General features: G+C 43.1%; 1 long non-coding RNA gene across 2 annotated transcripts in view; it reads right to left on the reverse strand.

The window, feature by feature from the left end:
* Positions 1–17523, reverse strand: part of LOC134295993 (uncharacterized) — a 28298-nt gene extending 10775 nt beyond the window's left edge. Inside the window, exons 1-2 of one of the 2 annotated variants that reach the window (XR_010002542.1) lie at positions 16691–17523; positions 10573–10713 (exon numbers count right to left, since the gene is read on the reverse strand). This is a non-coding gene — a long non-coding RNA (uncharacterized LOC134295993). Of the gene's footprint in view, positions 1–10572; positions 11178–16690 lie in introns of those variants that run through there. The other variant, XR_010002541.1, reaches the window with a different exon arrangement.
* Positions 17524–19090: the final 1567 nt, after the last annotated feature.

A 19090-nucleotide genomic window follows, 5' to 3' on the forward strand; every position in this document is an offset into this window, starting at 1 on the left:
GCTCTGCAGAATAAATTCCTCAGTGTTAGACAGCTACTCTCTGCTTTTCCCTGACTCAGATGCTGGGCAAAGAAGCATCTTCGTCCTAATCACAAGCCCTAACAAAGCCTCTGGAGCTGCCTGCTGGCAGTGCCCTAAACCCAGTCAGCTGTGGGGACACTCCGGGTATGCTTCCTGGCTGCATGGCAGCCACTCTGGAACACTTTAAATCAGGGTAATCCAGCCAAAGGCAAAGCAAATCATATCCAAAGTATGTCACACAATGCTCATAAAACTTGCCCTCCAGTTAACGTTGAAGAGAATTGTAAAGCCATCCACATTTTCTGCCGTGTCATTTATTGGCAAAGAGGGCTGCCATTAGACAGAGTGAGGCATCTGCCTCCGACTGCAGGTACTTGAGGGGTGGCAGTTAGGGGAAAGATGTGTCATATTCTTCCTTGGAGCCCCTAAACTACCTGGCTGTTTTCAGTTGTGGAGAATTTTTCCCCACTGTCAAAAGATTTAGCTGTCTTTCTAATTGGTCCTTTGAGAATGGCATGAGAGCCAAACACCCCATGTTCCTTTGCTTTGAGTAGCAAAATCTCTCTGCCCAGCCCTGCTGGATGCCACCATTTAAAGGCACTGAAAAGTTTACAGATTTAGCATTTAAAAGAAGCATCACCTTCTCCAAAGGAATTGCTTGAAAGATTAAATGGGAACAAAGCCTTTTTGTGAGTTCAGGTGTGGAAGGGTGCCCATCAGATCATTTATTTATAATTACAGGAATGAAGATTTGAAGAGTCAGATACAAAGTCTGTCCGCTCCCATTAAATTTCCAATCATTTATCACATTTCTAGCACTGCAGCATGATGCACTGGAAATCACTGATACTTGGAACTTGCTGTGTTCCATTTATTATCATTATTAGTTCATTTATACCCCACTTTTTCTCTCCACAAGGAGACTCAAAGTTGTCCTTTCCCTTGACCACTTTGTTCTTGTGTGCCTTCAACTTGCAACCTCATCATATGGGGCTAGATTCAGCGGCAAATGCCTATCTACTTGCTCGTCACCCACCGAGTTGGCTGGCTCTGATCACACAACATCATGCCAGCTCCATGGGTGACAGAGGGTGGAACCGGTGTGCAACTGCTGCCATTACAACAAGGGAAGCTTCCCATGTTGCCATTCCTTCAATGGGGAATCCACACACTTCACACCCACACCACACTTCCCCCTGTGTGGAGAGCTGCCGGAGGAGCTCGGCGAAGCAGGGCATGTGGCAGCGGCTTCCCAATGCCCAGCAGCAAACTAGAGTGCCACCATTAAGAGCCACCATCAAAGGTATGATGAGGTGGTTAGTTCCAGTTTATGGTGCCCCTCAGACAAATGTATCATGGGTTTTCTTGGCAATATTTGTTCAGAGGAGGTTTACCTTTGCCTCTCCCTGAAGCTGAGACAGTATGATTTGCCTAAGGGGTTTCCATGGTTGAGTGGAGATTCGAACCTTCATATCCAGAGACTTAATCACACCATACTGGCTATACTCTCTTGAAATGTTCAGCTGAAGTTTTAAGTTACTGCAATGACAGAAATTTGGGAACTGAATAAAATTTTCACTGGAGGGGCAGAATTCCTGTTAGGGGGAGACTGCCTTCATTCCCTCACCCCCGTTATATTCTCGATGGTCTGAAAAAGCTGCAGTGGAAAGTAGGCTCATTGAAGGAAATAGATTTTGGCAAAACAGAACCATTTGAGACTCATGCTGGCTGTCCTACTGGAAATAAAAGACTGAATTCCTTTTTGTAGTGTAAATTGATGCCAGCAATTTCTGCAGCATTGTGCCAGTTTATCTTCAAGAAGGAAATGGGCCGCATTAAGCCTTGTACTCATTGTTCCAGAAGTCTTTTGTTTCACTGACTGTCCTAAGTCTGAGGTGCCCTTGATCAAGAAAGACACATTTTGGTAGCTAACTGTGGGACAAGATGCAAGATAGGGAGAAGGAAGGATGAAGGAGGGAGGAAGTTGCCATCAGATTCAGAAACTCATATTTCCGGGGTTTGGGAAAGTTACTTTTAAAAGATTACAATTCACAATCTTCTGGAAGCATGGAGTGGAAGCTTCTAAGTAGTAGTTTACGATAGTAAGGTTTCAAATTTTTTTCCTGTTCCTTTCCTAGTAAATGACCACAGCTTATCTGGAATTCCAGTCACCGTGTGTATCACATTCCCCACTTCAGTTCCTCAGAATGCCAGCAAAAAATGGGGGGATGAGGAGGGATTTTAGATGAACCAGATATCATAGCTTCAATCGTATACATCCATGAGAGGAGCAAGGAAAACAAAATGTCATAGTGAAGGTAAGCCCTTTTGCTCTTAAACCACCCTGTTGCTCATCTGAGAAAATTACTCATGTGAATAAATCAGCCTATTTCAGTGGTTCTGAACCTGTGGGTCCTCAGGTGTTTTGGCCTACAACTCCCAGAAATCCCAGCCAGTTTACTATCTGTTAGGATTTCTGGGAGTTGAAGGCCAGAACATCTGGGAACCCACAGGTTCAGAACCACTGGCCTATGTGGTCCTACCACAGGCATCTGATAGACTGAGAATCAGATAACCCTTCGATGTCCCAGAAACATTTAATCAAAGAGTTGGAAGGAGCCTCATGGACCACCAAGTCTAAGCCAACTCAATGGAGGATCTCAAACCAACACATCACCAGCAGGTAGCTGTCCAGTTTCTTTCCAAAGACAACCACAGAAGAAGATCTCATTAACTTTCTAAGTGATAGGCTTCATCACCAAACCATTGTGCAGCCTCATCACAGAGACAAAATTACCAGTCGTATGATACTTCCACTTCACTTGCGGCACAAAGCCCACTGACTCCCACAATGTCAATCTACTTCCATCAGGGCTCCTTGCCATAAGCTGCCGTAACGGCAATACAGGAGGCTTCCCGTGTTGCATAGGAAACAATGAGGGAAAGCCGGGCAGCTGATGATCCTCCCCCCCCCCGGGGGATGGAATGAGGGGTAAGGCAGGTGATGTGGGGCGCAGGGTGACAGGTTCCTCATGTCCCCTACGAGCCCCGCTGGATTCGCCATAATCTGTGGTGAATCCCAACCTTAATATGATGAGGTCCTTATAGACAAGACATTCCTTCTGATGTCCAATCTTTCTATAGCTTAAAACCAGCAGAGAACACACCTATATATTCTTTTTTGTGCCAGCCCTTGGGGTATTTAAAGCCTGCATTCATGTCCCCCCACAGTCTCATCTTCACCAAGATGAAAAACTCTATCTCCCTCAATCCACATTCCGTATACATTGTATCATCTTTGTCACCCTTTTCTAAACTTGCTTCAACTTATCTGTATCCTTAAAACGAACTACCCAGAACTCAACACAATACTTCAGATGATGTCTGACCAAGACTGAACATTATAGAACTATTACTCCTCTCAATTTGGATATGATGATTCTATCAATACAGGATAGAACAATATTTATCTTCTTTGCTGCAGCATCACATTGCTGCTCATGTTCAATTTATGATGAACAATAATCCCAAGGTTCTTTTTGCATGTAGTATTGCTGAGCCATGTATCTTTCATCTTATACCAGTTCAATTGCTTTTCGTGGCCTGAATGTAGAATTTTGCATTTGTCTCTATCAAATTTAATGTTATTAATTTCTGCCCAATGTTCTAGCTTATCTAGGTCCTTTTGAACTCTGTTTATTTTTTCCAGTGTTTTAACCCCCCCCCCCCAAAAATCCTCATCAGGTTTCACCTGTAAACTTGAAGCTGATAAGAAGCTGATAAAAATGTCAGAGATCTGCAACTCTCAGCTTTTCTCAGCATTATAGCTAGAGTTGCTACAAAGTATATTTTGACTTTATGACTTTATGTGGGTGGCCACAAGATTCCCATATCTTTGTAGACTAGTGGTTCTCAATCTGCCTGTCAATCTCTCTGTCTTGAAATGCTGGTTAGGAGATTCTGGAAATTGTTATCCCCCAAACAGGAACATTGTTGCTGCTGCAGAAATGGTATCTGTGATGGTCTCAGTGGTCATCTCCCCATTGTAGGAATGCTGTGTCTCTCTGCAGGCTCTCAGCGAGGATCCACATGCTCTCCTGCCACTGACTCTCCCACTTTGCATCAGCAAAACTTCAGCTCATATGTTCTTTGCTGCTCTTTATCTCACTTCCCTCCCCACATTTTCTCTGCCTAACAGTAGGCACAAGGCTCTTTTCAGCAATGCAAAGTGTCAGAAGACGTGGGTTGCTCCATGCCTCCTTCGACATTCTCACGTGCCCACGGTTCTGGATTTCTGCCACCTTATAAAGGAACATTTCTCTCTCTCCCCCCTCCCCCCTTTCCCTTGTAGCTCAGCTTTCCCTTGCAGCTTATCTTCTTGTTTTCCACAGAAGGCTGTCCTCTGAGGATGGACATCTAGATCTTTCTCTCTTCACTTGTTCTCAAGTTCCATGCTGGATAATCTTAACACTCAGCAGCTTTAGTTTTTAATGTGCCAGATGCCATTTCCTTTGTTCTATCAGAAATCAGAAAAACAAGCAAACCCACAACATAGGAGAGGGGGAAAAAACCTTGTTACCTTTTTAGATTGCAAAATGCATCTCTGTTCTTTTCTAAGGAAACAAAAGACACAAAGCAAAATCCTTTTGTACTGCTTGGAGGGTTGTTTCATGCTGGTGCTTCTTACAAAGCAACTTCGCGTAGACCAGCTGGATTCCGCTGAGCTCAGTTGTCAAATCCCTGCTCCCCTCAAAATCACAAAGTGGCTTACATCCATCCCCTTTGGATGTTTGGTTACACACATTTTACACGACTTCCAAGATCGCATCTCAAAGACATGGAACATAATCGCACGCACTGTCAGAGTGACACAAGGCTGCCTCCCTAGTGAATTGCAGTATTATGCAGATGAACATGCAACCGAATGTGCATGAAGATCTGCATGTGCTGTGCACATCCACAAATACATTGTGCAATATTGACCTACATGTGCAACACAAGGAATGTACAACTCTTATAACCTTAAACTAAATGTAGACATTTCTGCAGCAGACAACTGCTTCAATAGGGAATTGACATGTGTGTGACACCCAAAGGACTCTGCCTCAAGTCTTCAATTGATCATACAGCAAGTTTGATATATGGACCACTGTCTAAAGTCATAGCCATACAATGACTAAAATTCTATTGTAGCACTTCACCACTGTAATTCTGGGTTATGCTAGTAGTTGTCTTTATTACTTGCGTGCATAAGAAAGTGTCAACATTGACACTGAAATACAACAGTGCCTGAGCTCTGCAAGTGAAGCATTTCTCCGAATGAAGCAGAGAGTGTTTGAGGATTGGGACATCTGTAAGGAGACCAAGGTGCTTGTTTATAAAGCTATTGTCCTCCCATCCCTGCTATATGCCTGCAAAACATGCTGGAAGAAGCAAAGACCACCAACATTGAAATGATGCTCCTATGCCATCAACTCTCCTAGATTGGCCACGTTGTCTGAATGCCTGATCTCCATCATCCAAAGCAGTTACTATACTCCCAACTCAAGAATGGGAAATGTAATGTTGGTGGACAGAAAAAGAAATTTAAAGATGGGCTTAAAACTAACCTTAAAAACTGTGCCATAGACGCAAGAACTGAGAAGCCCTGGTCCTTGAGCACTCTAACTGGAGGTCAACTGTGACCAGCAGTGCTGCAGAATTCAAAGAGGCATGAATGGAGGGCTTAAGGGAGAAACGTGTGCCAAGAGGAAGGCGCATCAAGCCAACCCTGACCAGGACCTGGAAACCGATGTCCTCACTATGGAAGAACATGTGGGTCAAGAATAGGGCTCTACAGTCACCTACGCATCCACTGGCAAGACACTACACTTGGAGGGCCATCATCCTCGAGCTAAGAGGGATTGCCTAAGTAAGAAAGAAGGTATCTAATTTTCCTTTATGAAATTAACTTGCAGGAATGAGTACATTGGCACAAATTCACACCCACAGACAATCAAGAACTGCCATCAGAAGGGTCAAAACAGTCCCCTCGATCACTGACTCCTTTATACTAATTATACTTTGGTGGCTTTGAACAAGATATTGGCCATAGTGAGTCTACACGTGCAACCCAAACACAATAATACTCAATAGGAAGGAAAGAGGAAGGCTATACTACAAACTGATTGATTCAATCAAAGGGGCAATTGACTTGTGCTTGGAAGACCTGAACAGGACAGTCGGTGACTGCAACACTTAAACATCTCAATAATAAGTTCTACTTTTTGGACTAAAGCTCTCACAATCCCTTGACTACTATGACCACTGGCAATTCTGGGAGCTGTAGCACCAAAAGTTCTTAGACAGCTCGCCTTGCTTTTGGAAGATAATTAATAGATGAGCTACTCCATGTGTTTATTAGAATGGGGAATCCTAGCAGTTTGAAAAGTATCCTCTTGCATCTGGATTCCTCAATCAAAAGCATTGCTGCAATTATAACTCAGCTCATATTTTACATAAGTCAACAGCATGGTGACCTTTGCAATGAAATTCTAGATTGCATGGTCCCAAGACTTTTTCGGACTGCCACCCCCTTTTCTTTTGAGTGACAAATCTAGTTCCCTCGCCCTATGCTTATTTCTTGATATTAGGTCTACTGTTCTACTGCAAATTCCAAACAACAGATATAGCATCATAAAGTTAAACAAATGTCTGTATTCACAAATAAAAGTTCACTTTGTAAAACAATGTATTGAATGTTTTATCAATTTGGAAAAAATTACATCCACCTGTAAAACATTGCCTTCAAAGCTTTAATGGGGTGGATGTGCTTGGTGCAGGGTTATTAGTTTTTCAACATCAAGCTGGAAGGCACTAAGAGAAGTTTTAGATCCCTGTGTTCAGTCATTTTCAGTCTGTTTATTTGGAAAAACACTGGATGACTGCACTGGGATCTTGGCCTATGAAAGATGAGTAGTGCCACATTTTTTAATTTTAATTTTTTGGGTAACTAAATATATGATTTTTTAAACAAAATTGGCCTTAATACAATGTTATTTTGGACAGATATCAGTTCTTTCCTCACCATTTCTATTTCCACGTTGCTGATATCTGGGGATGGATTGATCACCCAATCTGGGTTGTTTAAGAAAAAAAATATTCTGAAATCTATCAGACATGTCTTTGTGCATCTTAAGGTTTAAAACAAAGATGGTGCACATGAAGTTGTCAGTCTGGCATTTCCATCTTCTCCACGTGCCAGGAAGGGCATGAAATATGCTCAGCCAGCATTGCCATGAGATGGGAGGCAGTCAGTGACTGACTCTCCTCCACTAGAGATAAAAACCAGAAACAGAGCAGAGGCTGCCACTTTGGTGTTTTGCTGGCCTCTTGGTGCAGCCAGGCACAGAACCATCCTGCCCTGGTCCCAACAACGCATGAAAGGCCCCACAACTGCCATTGCTCTGGCTTCTGGGGGAAAGAACAGCAGCCAGCATTCGTTGGACTTAATCCCTCCTCCAACTGCCATCCTTTTTCTCTTGTTTTATCTACTTTTTAATTGTAAGCCTGAGGGCAGGGAATGATCAAACCAACAATCTGTTTGTGCTCTGTGCTATGGTGCAGCTGGTTAGTAGCCAGCTGCAATAAATCATTATGACCAAGAGGTCATGAGTTCGAAGCCAGCCCTTGTCGGAGTGAGCACCCAACCATTAAAAAATAGCCCTGCTCGTTGTGGACCTAAGCAACCTGAAAGATTGTTGTATCTATCAAGTAGGAAATTTAGGTATCGCTTATGCAGGGAGACTAATTTAACTAATTTATGACACTGTAAAAATTGTCCAGCAGCATTTGGAATGAGGAAGTATCCATCAAGGACTCGGTTTCACAGTGGATGATGAAGCAGCTGTTCCCCCTGTAGCCAGAATCAAGCATACCCTCAGTAAGCTGGAAGCTGGAGAATGTTAAATTGCCTCTGTGTCTCTGTCTCTATGTTCATATGGCATTGAATGTTTGCCATGCATGTGTACATTGTGATCCGCCGTGAGTCCCCTTTGGGGTGAGAAGGGCGGAATATAAATACTGTAAGTAAATAAATAAATAAATAACTCTGGAGATCAAGATTCAAATCCCCACACAGCCATGGAAACCCACTGGGAAATCTTGAGCTAGTCACACTCTCTCAGCCTCGAAGGAAGGGAAAGGCATGCACTCGCTGAACAAATTTTGCCACGAAATCCTGTAATACATATTCAATAAAGTAACTATCTCCTCCTGATTTGACACATTCACCTTTCGGCCCAGACTTGTGTTTGATATACCTGTTTTAACATTTTATCTTGTAAGATTGTCCTTTTGATTGTTTTACCGATATTGTTGATTTATTGTTGTAAATTTGTGTTTTTGTTTTGATTTTATATTTTGATGTTGGGCAAGACCCCATGTGAGCCGCCCCGAGTCCCTTCGGGGAGATGGGGCGGGGTACAAGAATAAATTATTATTATTATTATTATTATTATTATTATTATTATTATTATTATTATTAATTATTAATAATAAGTTCACTTAAAGGGCAAGGGATAATTTCTCTGAATAAATAGACAGACAGACAGATTTGGTGGTGGATTTCTGTACTATCAAAGACTTGGACTGAATGGCCCTTTGAGGCTCTTCCAATTTTACAGCTCTATGATTCCATCATGTAACAAAATTTGGAAAATATTATGTTCCTGGTTTGAAAGTGTTATTTCCTGTTTAATTGTACAGTACTTACTTTGAAAATAGTTGCTATACTTCAGAAACTATGTTTTTGTGGCTGCCACAAACTATGTTGATTTGGTTGAGACTATGAGATATTCATTGAAAAACCATAGCAAAATATGCTGCAAGACGTCCTGCAAAAACAAAGTTTTTGCAGTTTAATAAACTATCCCCATGTTTTTGAAAGAACCAATTTGAAAATGACATTATAAGCCAGAACAAATATCGTGTTACAGAGTGTTCTGAATCATTTTATGACCAAACTGTCTCAAATAGCATGTGGCAGATCATATTTATCTTATTTGTCTGGTTCTTTATGCAAGTCAGCATACATGGAAGAAAACTCAAATTGCCCTCAAAACAACCCTGTGGGCAAGATTAGTTAGAAAACTGGCAACTTATCCAGTGCTACTCCGTAAGCATTGTGACTAATATGAGATTGCAATTGTGTTTCTCAGTCTACCCCACCATCAGCTACTGTTTCACTTTAGCTCTCACAGATGTTTATATGGTTGTAGCTCCCCTGGCATTCCTGAGGATGCTATCAGCTCTCATGACTTGCTGAACATTGATTCAGCTGTGTACAGAGCCAAATTCATAGGATCGTTTCAGACGGTATCACTCTCTGTTGGTTTTCCTTTATAAGGAATGCTAATGCCAGAGACAGTTGATGGCTTCCAACTCATTTGAGCAATGACATTCTGGGTTTTATTCTCAACATCAAAGTTTCTGTCCAAGGTGCTGAACATTCCTGGGATGGGGAACCCTGTACAGTGACTTTAAAGTTGGGACTAAAAGATGGAGCTCATTCAATGCCTCATAGACATTGAAGCCACCAGTTCCCTTGACAGCAGTACAGCGGCAATTCTTTCACACTTTTATGGTTAAGGAAAAAAGAAAAGAAGGGAAGAGTGGAAAACACGTTAAAAATCAGCAGCACCTTCCTGTGTTCCCCGGATTACATAGGTAAATTAAAATTTTGTTATCAGGGTGCCATCTCCTCCTCTTTATTAATACTGAGCAATTTTTCCAAAATAAAATTGTAATAAAGCTGTCTGCATCTTCCCTGCAAGAGCTGCCTGAAAAACGAATTGCATGGGGCTGAGGGCTGAATGTACAAGCACTGTAGTTATAGCAACAGGCGCCTTAGTTTATGCAAGAGAGCTCCATGAGGCAGTTATACAACAGCCAAATTCACATGGAGAAAGAGAGAAATTGCTGAAAAAAAGGCTATGATCAGAGAAGACAATGAAAAACATCGACAATGGGCAAGGGAACGATTGCTGTCTTGCTGTCGGCTGCGAGAAAGAATCCTGTTGCGTGCCTGCCTGTCCCCAGCTTTGATGAGCCTCAGCAAAACCATTCTCCCTGATTATTTGCCAGCTTATTTATTTATTTCTCTTTCTATCTGCCACAAGAGTCAGGCATTGTAAACGTCTCACATCTGCCAAGCTCATTTCTGTCCCCAAAGTAGTCAAATTGTCACTTTGGGGAAACGAACACAGTCCCCAAACTACCTGCAATGCATATGACTGAAAGCATCCTGCAAGCATCTAACTGACGTAGACACTTTTGGCCAGGCAGGATGGTGTCCTTAAATTACACAGCGTTGGCTCTTTCTCTTGCTGGACTAAAGAGCAATCTTCCCTGCCCACAGCTCAGAGTCCCTGTTAAAAAATCAATAGTCATTTAGCAGTATCCTGGCAGCTAACCAACCATTCTGTGATGTGATGTCTTCTGAGAGGTGGCTTTTAGTTCCATATCTCAAGATCAAAGAAATGCATTAAAATATAATATTAAAAAGTACCATACCTTCAAAGAGAGTCTGAATGGTGTAGTGGTTTGAACGATGGACTGGGACTCCAGGGGACCAGGATTTGAATTCCCACTCAGACATGGTGACTTTGGGCATGTCACACTCTCTCGGTCTCAGAGGAAGGAAATGGCAAATCCCTTTGAACAAAGAAAACTTAATTATAGTGTTGTCTTTGCAGCTTCACAGAACTGTGAGTTTGAGTTTCTGACATGCCAGCTCCAGTCCAAAATGAGATACAGGAGGATGAAGGCAAGGACCAGGAGCTTATTCACTTGGCCGCAAAATTGATGTCAGAGAGAAAGCACTCTCAGACATAAAGCAATTGATACATACAGAGCATTTATAGAGACTTGAAGCATTTCAAAGAATGGGCTTTTGTTGCTTCGGGTGCTGATTGGTGCAAGTTGTGTTCTGTGCACTGATTGATGGAGGGACGCTGCCTGCTGCTGCAGCTGATTGGTTCCCAAGTGTGGCAGGAAATGTAACAAAGTGTCATTGCTCAGTTTAAAGCCTGTGGATGTTTTCTGTGTCCACCTTTTTTGGGTATGTGAAGAAAGGAATCTGGGCAAGGTCCAGAGTTGAGTTTTGATGATTTTAATTCTGCCAGTTGGGATCTCAGAATAGGTCCCGGCTGAGAAAACAATGGGTGCCAAAACACCTTAATTGGTTCTCAGGGAGAGGCAGAGAATAGGGTGACCTGGTGACCTTTTTGGGCTGGCTGGGGATTAATTCATTGTTGGGTGAAAGGATTCATTTTTGGTCAGGAAGGATTGACACCAGGTGATGTTATCAACCACCTGGAGGAGTAATAGCATTAGCCCTGTGGCCCCTCTCTGAATGCTTGTGCAACTGTGTATATGGGTAAAAGGTCATCAGTCAGCAGGACCCTCTGTGACCATCTGATCAGACCTCTCCAGGTCATAGATTTTGGGGTCCCAGGTTTAAATAACAATAAGATTGACTCAGAGTCAGAAAATGCATTAAGGTAAACAACCACAACAACACACCATTACTTATCTCTCCTTTATAGAAACAGGGAGCCTTCAACCAAAGCGTTTGTTTGAAGGCTCTCTATGTCTATAACGTGTTGTCCCAAATCTCTCATTTGTTTTTCTCCTGGGTTCTTGTAAAACAATAATAGAGCTCACAGAACCTATAAGCACATGATGGGTAGGGTGAGAAATTAATTTGGTGGGTTTTCTGAACAAATCTGTGGGATAATTCAGTCAACCTTGGAGGACCAGAAAATTGTGGGGTTCTACCACATGGTTCTTTAACCTCAGAGAATAACTCTCTAGGAATCTCTTAGTAGCTCAGAGCAACTCTATGGTCTGCTTTTAGTTCCACCAGAAGTTGACTATAAGTTGCCTTGTGGTACTTTGAACCTTCCCTCCTCAGTGCCATGCAATGAGAGGTAAACAGTCCTGAATTCATAAGCACAGTCATGCTGTACTAAGCTCTCCTACATTCAGGGACAAAATGCATGCAAATCCAGGTGTTCCTGGACCAAGGTAGCTGCACTAGTCTTCCTGAAGCTGACATTCAGGTCTGGACAGCTTTACTCATCCTGGGCCTTTCATCATAACAGGGAGAAAGTGAAACTCCATAGAATCATAGAATCATAGAATAGTAGAGTTGGAAGAGACCTCATGGGCCATCCAGTCAAACCCCCTGCCAAGAAGCAGGAAATTGCATTCAAAGCACCCCCGACAGATGGCCATCCAGCCTCTGTATAAAAGCCTCCAAAGAAGGAGCCTCCACCACAGTCTGGGGGAGAGAGTTCCACTGCCGAACAGCCTTCACTGTGAGGAAGTTCCTCCTAATGTTCAGGTGGAATCTCCTTTCCTGTAGTTTGAAGCCATTGTTCCGTGTCCTAGTCTGCAGGGCAGCAGAAAACAAGCTTGCTCCTTCCTCCCTATGACTTCCCCTCACATATTTGTACATGGCTATCATGTCTCCTCTCAGCCTTCTCTTCTGCAGGCTAAACATGCCCAGTTCTTTAAGCCTCTCCTCATAGGGCTTGTTCTCCAGACCTTTGATCATTTTAGTTGCCCTCCTCTGGACGCTTTCCAGCTTGTCAACATCTCCCTTCAACTGTGGTGCCCAGAATTGGACGCAGTATTCCATGTGTGGTCTGACCAAGGCAGGATAGAGGGGGAGCATGACTTCCCTGGATCTAGACGCTATTCCCCTATTGATGCAGGCCAGAATCCCGTTGGCTTTCTTAGCAGCCGCATCACATTGCTGGCTCATGTTTAACTTGTTGTCCACAAGGACTCCAAGATCTTTTTCACATGTACTGCTGTCTAGCCAGGTGTCCCCCATTCTGTATCTTTGCATTCCATTTTTTCTGCCGAAGTGAAGTATCTTGCATTTGTCCCTGTTGAACTTCATTTTGTTAGTTTCGGCCCATCTCTCTAGTCTGTCAAGATCATTTTGAATTCTGCTCCTTTCTTCTGGAGTGTTGGCTATCCCTCCCAGTTTGGTGTCGTCTGCAAACTTGATGATCGTGCCTTCTAACCCTTCATCTAAGTCATTAATAAAGATGTTGAACAGAACCGGGCCCAGGACAGAACCCTGCAGCACTCCACTCGTGACTTCTTTCCAAGATGAAGACGACGCATTGGTGAGCACCCTTTGGGTTCATTCGCTTAGCCAATTACAGATCCACCTAACTGTAGTTTTGTCTAGCCCACATTTTACTAGTTTGTTTGCCAGAAGGTTGTGAGGGACTTTGTCGAAGGCCTTACTGAAATCCAGATACGCTACATCCACGGCATTCCCTGTATCGACCCAACTCGTAACTCTGTCGAAAAAAGAGATCAGATTAGTCTGGCATGACTTGTTTTTGGTAAATCCGTGTTGACTATTAGCAATGACTGCATCTGTTTCTAAGTGTATGCAGACCACTTCCTTAATGATCTTTTCCAGAATCTTGCCTGGTATCGACGTGAGGCTGACCGGACGGTAATTATTTGGGTCGTTCTTTTTTCCCTTCTTGAAGATAGGGATCACATTTGCCCTCCTCCAATCTTCTGGGACTTCTCCCCTTCTCCAAGAACTCTCGAAGATAATTGCCATTGGTTCTGAAATAATTTCCCCTAGTTCCTTCAGTACTCTTGGATGTAGCTGATCTGGCCCTGGCGACTTGAATTCGTTTAGAGCGGCCAGGTGTTCCTGGACAACTTGTTTCCCTATTTGGGGTTGGATTTCCCCAAATCCTTCGTCCATTTCATGTTGCTGAGGTTGAAGATGGCTTTCTTTTTGTGAGAAGACCGAGGCAAAGAAGGCATTAAGCAGTTCTGCCTTTTCCCTGTCCCCTGTCGCCATCACCCCATCTTCTCCTCGCAGAGGCCCTATCGCCTCCTTTTTCTTCCTTTTTCTACCAACGTAAGCAAAGAAGCCTTTTTTGTTGTTTTTAATGTCCCTGGCAAGCCTGAGCTCATTTTGCGCTTTAGCCTTGTGAACCTTTTCCCTACAGGAGTTGGCTATACGTTTGAATTCTTCTTTGGTGATTTCTCCCCTTTTCCACTTCTTGTGCATGTCTCTTTTGAATCTTAACCCAGTTAGAAGTTCTTTGGACATCCATTCTGGCTTCTTCACACGTGCCATATTTTTTTTCTGTTGGCACTATTTGCATTTGCGCCTTGAGTATTTCACTTTTAAAAAACTCCCATCCATCGTTATCTCCCTTGTCTTTTAATATTGGCGTCCATGGAATGCTGCTCAGTATTTCCTTCATTTTTTGGAAGTCAGCTCTCTTAAAGTCCAGAATGCGTGTTTGACTTGTCTTAGTTTCAGCCTTCCATTGTATCACAAACTGCAGGAGCACATGGTCACTTGCCCCTAAGGATCCGACGACTTCTACTGTATTGATCAGGTCTTCCACATTTGTTAAGATTAGATCAAGAGTTGCTGATCTAATCTCTTATCTTGGCACAAATATTGGAGATCACAGTGGGAATTTCCCTGAATGCCCTAACTTTTCTCTCTATTTGCATCTCTATTCGGCTGATTAGACCTCATCTGAAATACTGTGTTCAGTACTGTGAATCTCAGTATAAAAGAGATATTGACAAGCTGGAAGGTGTCCAGAGGAGGGCAACTAAAATGATCAAAGGTCTTGAGAGGAGATACAATAGCCATGTAGAAATATGTGAAAGGATGTCATAAGGAAAAGGGAGCAGGGTTGTTTTCTGCTGCCCTGGAAACTAGCAATGGGTTCAAATTACTGGAAATGAGATTCCACTTAAACATTGGAAAAACTTTCTGACTGTAAGAGCTATTCAGCAGTGGAACTCTCTGCCTCGGAGTGTGATGAAAATCAGCCAACCAAACGGCTACTGTTCCCCTCTGCCTTTTGTTTCACTGTTTCTTTTGTTCCTGTGGGGTTGTGCCATTCCATGCAATCCGAATGGACAGAACGGTACAAAACCATGAAAGAAACAGATGAAACAGGATTCGAACCCTATTCTATTAGCTATCCCTCCTAATTTGGTGTCATCTGCAAACTTGATAAGCATGCCCTCTAAACCTACAACCAAGTCATTCATAAAGATATTGAACAGTACTGGGCCCAGGACCTTGGAAGTTTTTAAACAGAGGCTGGATGAGCATATGTCAGAGCTGTTTTGCATTTCATTTTTTTTCTGCCTAAGTGTAGTATCTTGCATTTGGCCTTGTTGAAATTCATTTTGTTAGTTTTGGCCCAGCTCTCTAATCTGTTAAGATCATTTTGAATTCTGGTCCTGTCCTCTGCAGTATTAGCTATTAGTCTTGTGCATTTGTATGAAATCACTTGCCATTTTGATTTGTACTATTTGTATGGCCCTGTTTCCGTGCACTGCTTATAGAAACAGGCGCCTACACAAATGGGCTTTTCTGTCCAAGGTCCGGAAAAAAAAAACATTTTTCAGACCTTGGCTTACAAAGTGCCAGGGCCTGCCAGTTAGAGACTACAGTGGGGCTGGCGCTTGGCTGTAGGCCTTGCGAGCCAGGCCTATGAGTCATCAAGCACTGTGAGCCAGGGCCTACAGGCAAGCACCAAAAATCAGCCGACTAAATGGCTACCGTTCCCCTCTGCCTTTTGTTTCACTGTTTCTTTTGTTCCTGTGGAGTTGTGCCATTCCATGCAATCCGAATGGACAGAACAGTACAAAACCATGAAAGAAACAGTTGAAACAGGATTCAATCCCTATTCTATTAGCTATCCCTCCTAATTTGGTGTCATCTGCAAACTTGTTAAGCATTCCTTCTAAACCTACAACCAAGTCATTCATAAAGACATTGAACAGTACTGGGCCCAGGACTGAACTCCACAGCACTCCATTAGTCACTTCTTTCCAGGATGAAGTGGAACAGTTGGTAAACACCCTTTGTCACTTAACCAACTGCATATCTACTTCATAGTAGCATTGCCTAGCCCACATTTGACTAGCTTGTTTACAAGAAAGTCACCTATCTCCTTAATGATCAAATGTGAGGTCCAGATTCTTACACGATGAAATTTATCAGGTGAAATTTCTTTTTTAGAGATATAGGGCTGTGTCATAGTTGTGTGCTCTCAACTTGATTTTGACTTATAGGGACTTTAATGGGGTATTCTTGGTAGCATTTGTTAGAGGTGGGCTGCCTTTGTCTTCCTGAGGCAGAGAGAGTGCAACATGCCCAAGGTCACCAGGTGGGTTTCCATGGCTGAGTGTGGGTTTGAACCCTGACCTACAGATAGTCCAACACTCAAATCACTATTTCAAAAAGGGGCAAAGGGGATATGCAGTGCTTTGAGTTGTCCTCTGACTTGACATGCATGCTTAATACTGATATGGAAAATATTTTGTTTTTCTACTCTGTGCTGTAAACGCATACGGAATACAAGTTTGCATTTCTCTCCCTCCCCACCCTCTCTCTCTCAAGTAGCTCTGTGCACTTAAAAGCAAAATCTCTAAGGACCGCAGTGGGAGGAGAAAGACATGGCTCTTTCCCCCCCAGGGTGTTGCTTGTGATAAGGGGAAAATTAAGACCTCTAATCTGTTTCCAATATGGAGGTTGGGGGAGGGCATTTGGGAAGGAAACTCTGCCAGGAAATGTATGGAGTCTCATTATCTTTTATCTTACCAATGCAGAAAGTTTGCAGAAATCGGCTGCTGAACCACAAAGGAACCCTCTAAGAGAATTATGCAGGCAGCGTGCATGCTTATCAGGAGAACAAGAGCAACTCTCCATCAGCCAGCTGTGGGGCCTTGCAGAGATAAAGCTATCCCTCTGCCCAGCACTGACTTTGTGGATAAATCGTCCTGTCCCTTCTGTGCCATTACTCCTAACCTCTGCTTGGCCCTCTCCAATTGTTAGACAATTTTGCTTCCAGAGCCAAAACAAACGAGCAGAGCATCTGCGCCTTTCCCTTGGCCTCTCCATCCGTTTTACTGCGAGCAAAAGAGAGAAGAAAGAGCAGCTGCAGGGCTTCAGTAAAGCAGGCGGGCTGGCTTATAAATGGTTTTCTTCAAGGCAGCTTCTGAGAACCACCAGAGCTTGGAGGTAATGAGTTACGTTTGGTGCAGTTACATGCAACAAATTACTTTTCAGCTAACATAGGTCCACACTGAGGGCTGCTAGATTTCAGATCCTGAACCTTCTTCTCTCCTGAGGGTCCCTTCCACACAGCCCTATATCCCAGAATCTGCTTTGAACTGTAATATATGGCGGTGTGGACTCAGATAAAGCAGATTTTGTGGGATTTTCTGCCTTGATATTTTGGAATGTAGGACTGTGTGGGAGGGCCTCAGTTAAGAATCTCAGGATGAGAAAACTGTCTATTGTTGTTGTGTGCCTTGAAGTGTTTTCCAACTTGTGATAGAGAAACCTATTACAGGGTTTTCTGAGACTGAGAGAGTGTGAACCACCCAAGATCACACAATGGATTTCCATGACCAAGTGGAGAATGAAACCATGGCCTCCAGGGTCACTACACCATGCTGGCTCTCAGAAGTCACCTTTTAGTCTTCTTTTGTTCTATGAATGACATACTCTGTCCAATTGCGGTTGATGCTTAATATTACATCAACAGTAACTACACTTTGTGTTACACCCCTAGGCAGCTTAGGCACTTCAAAACCACACTGGAGCCGCAGAATATAAGCAAGCAAACTGTTTATTGAAGATTATATGCAAGCAAAAACAAATCAAAGTTCAAAGTCAATAGAATGGGTTTAAATCCACAAGAACAAAGTACTTGAAAATCTTGAAGCAAGAGTCCATAAAAGTCACTCAAAGAACTTAGTCCAAAACAGATATCAAAATCAGTCCCAAGAAAGGTATCAAGAATAGTTCAAACAAGATATAAAGGATTAATCCAAGGCATGAGTCAAACTGGAACACAAGAAGCCAAAGCTGGAACAAAGGAACAAATCTCCAAGTTTAGTCCAAGGTACAAGGTTAATGGTAGAACACAAGGCAAAGGTCTTGGCTGGAGCAGAAATCCACACTGCAAGGTTACTGGAACACTCAACTGGATACACAGAAATCCCCAGAAACAAGAACAAGGCTGGCACTAGAATCAAGATAGAAAAGCTGCAGGAAATAACAGGGAATTCACAAGAGCACGAAGCAGAGATCTTCCTCTCTTGGATAAGCAAATTTACCACCTCTGACTCTGTCAGAGAAAGCAGCCCTTCTTAGGGAAATTCAAGGTCTCTTCCTGTGAGAAGTCTGCTCATTATTTCGTTTCAAAAGCAATCATTTACTTCTTCTGAAACACTCCCTTTCTTTTCTCTGTTGAGTTATCACCTTCCTTCTGTCAAGCACATTATCCCTATCCACCTTATCACTTCCAGAATCTGAATTAGAATGTCCATCTGGCACCAGGAGGTCCAACCTTGACTCCTTCAAGGAATGTGGTTCAAGCTGCCTGCTTGAAACCATTATGTCTCCTGTCCCAGAGTCCACTGGAACAAACTCTAGCTGCATCTCAGGCCCAAACCCAGAGTCTTCTGACAAGACAGGTGCAGGGACAATCACAGGCTGAACAGGCCCAACCTCAGGCTCACCTGACAGATCAGATGGAGACTGGGCTATAATAATAATAATAATAATAATAATAATAATTTTATTCTTATATCCCGCCCCATCTCCCTGGAGGGACTCGGGGCGGCTTACATGGGGCCATGCCCAGACACGACAGCACTGGGCTACAACACTTTGTAACATCACAAGGGGCAAATCTACACCAATCAGGATGGGAACTACACCCAGCTGAACCAGCTGTGACACAGCATTGACATCAAGATTGTCCAGCAAGTCTAAGAATTAATTGGTTCTGATGGATGGTCACTTCAATCTCTGTGTTGCTGCAACCATACTTTGCCAGCCATGTCTGTCACCTGTCCCATCAGATGTCATAATGGGCATTTGCACAACCAGCAAGGAAGGGGTAATTGACCTTCTTCTTGCTGGTTGTGCGCTGCCTTGTTACGACATCAGCAGATGAACTATATGGCCAGTGGGAAGCAGAAACACTGG

This window comes from Anolis carolinensis, chromosome 2 (genome assembly GCF_035594765.1).
Source record: "Anolis carolinensis isolate JA03-04 chromosome 2, rAnoCar3.1.pri, whole genome shotgun sequence".
In the NCBI taxonomy this organism is placed as follows: Eukaryota; Metazoa; Chordata; class Lepidosauria; order Squamata; family Dactyloidae; genus Anolis; species Anolis carolinensis.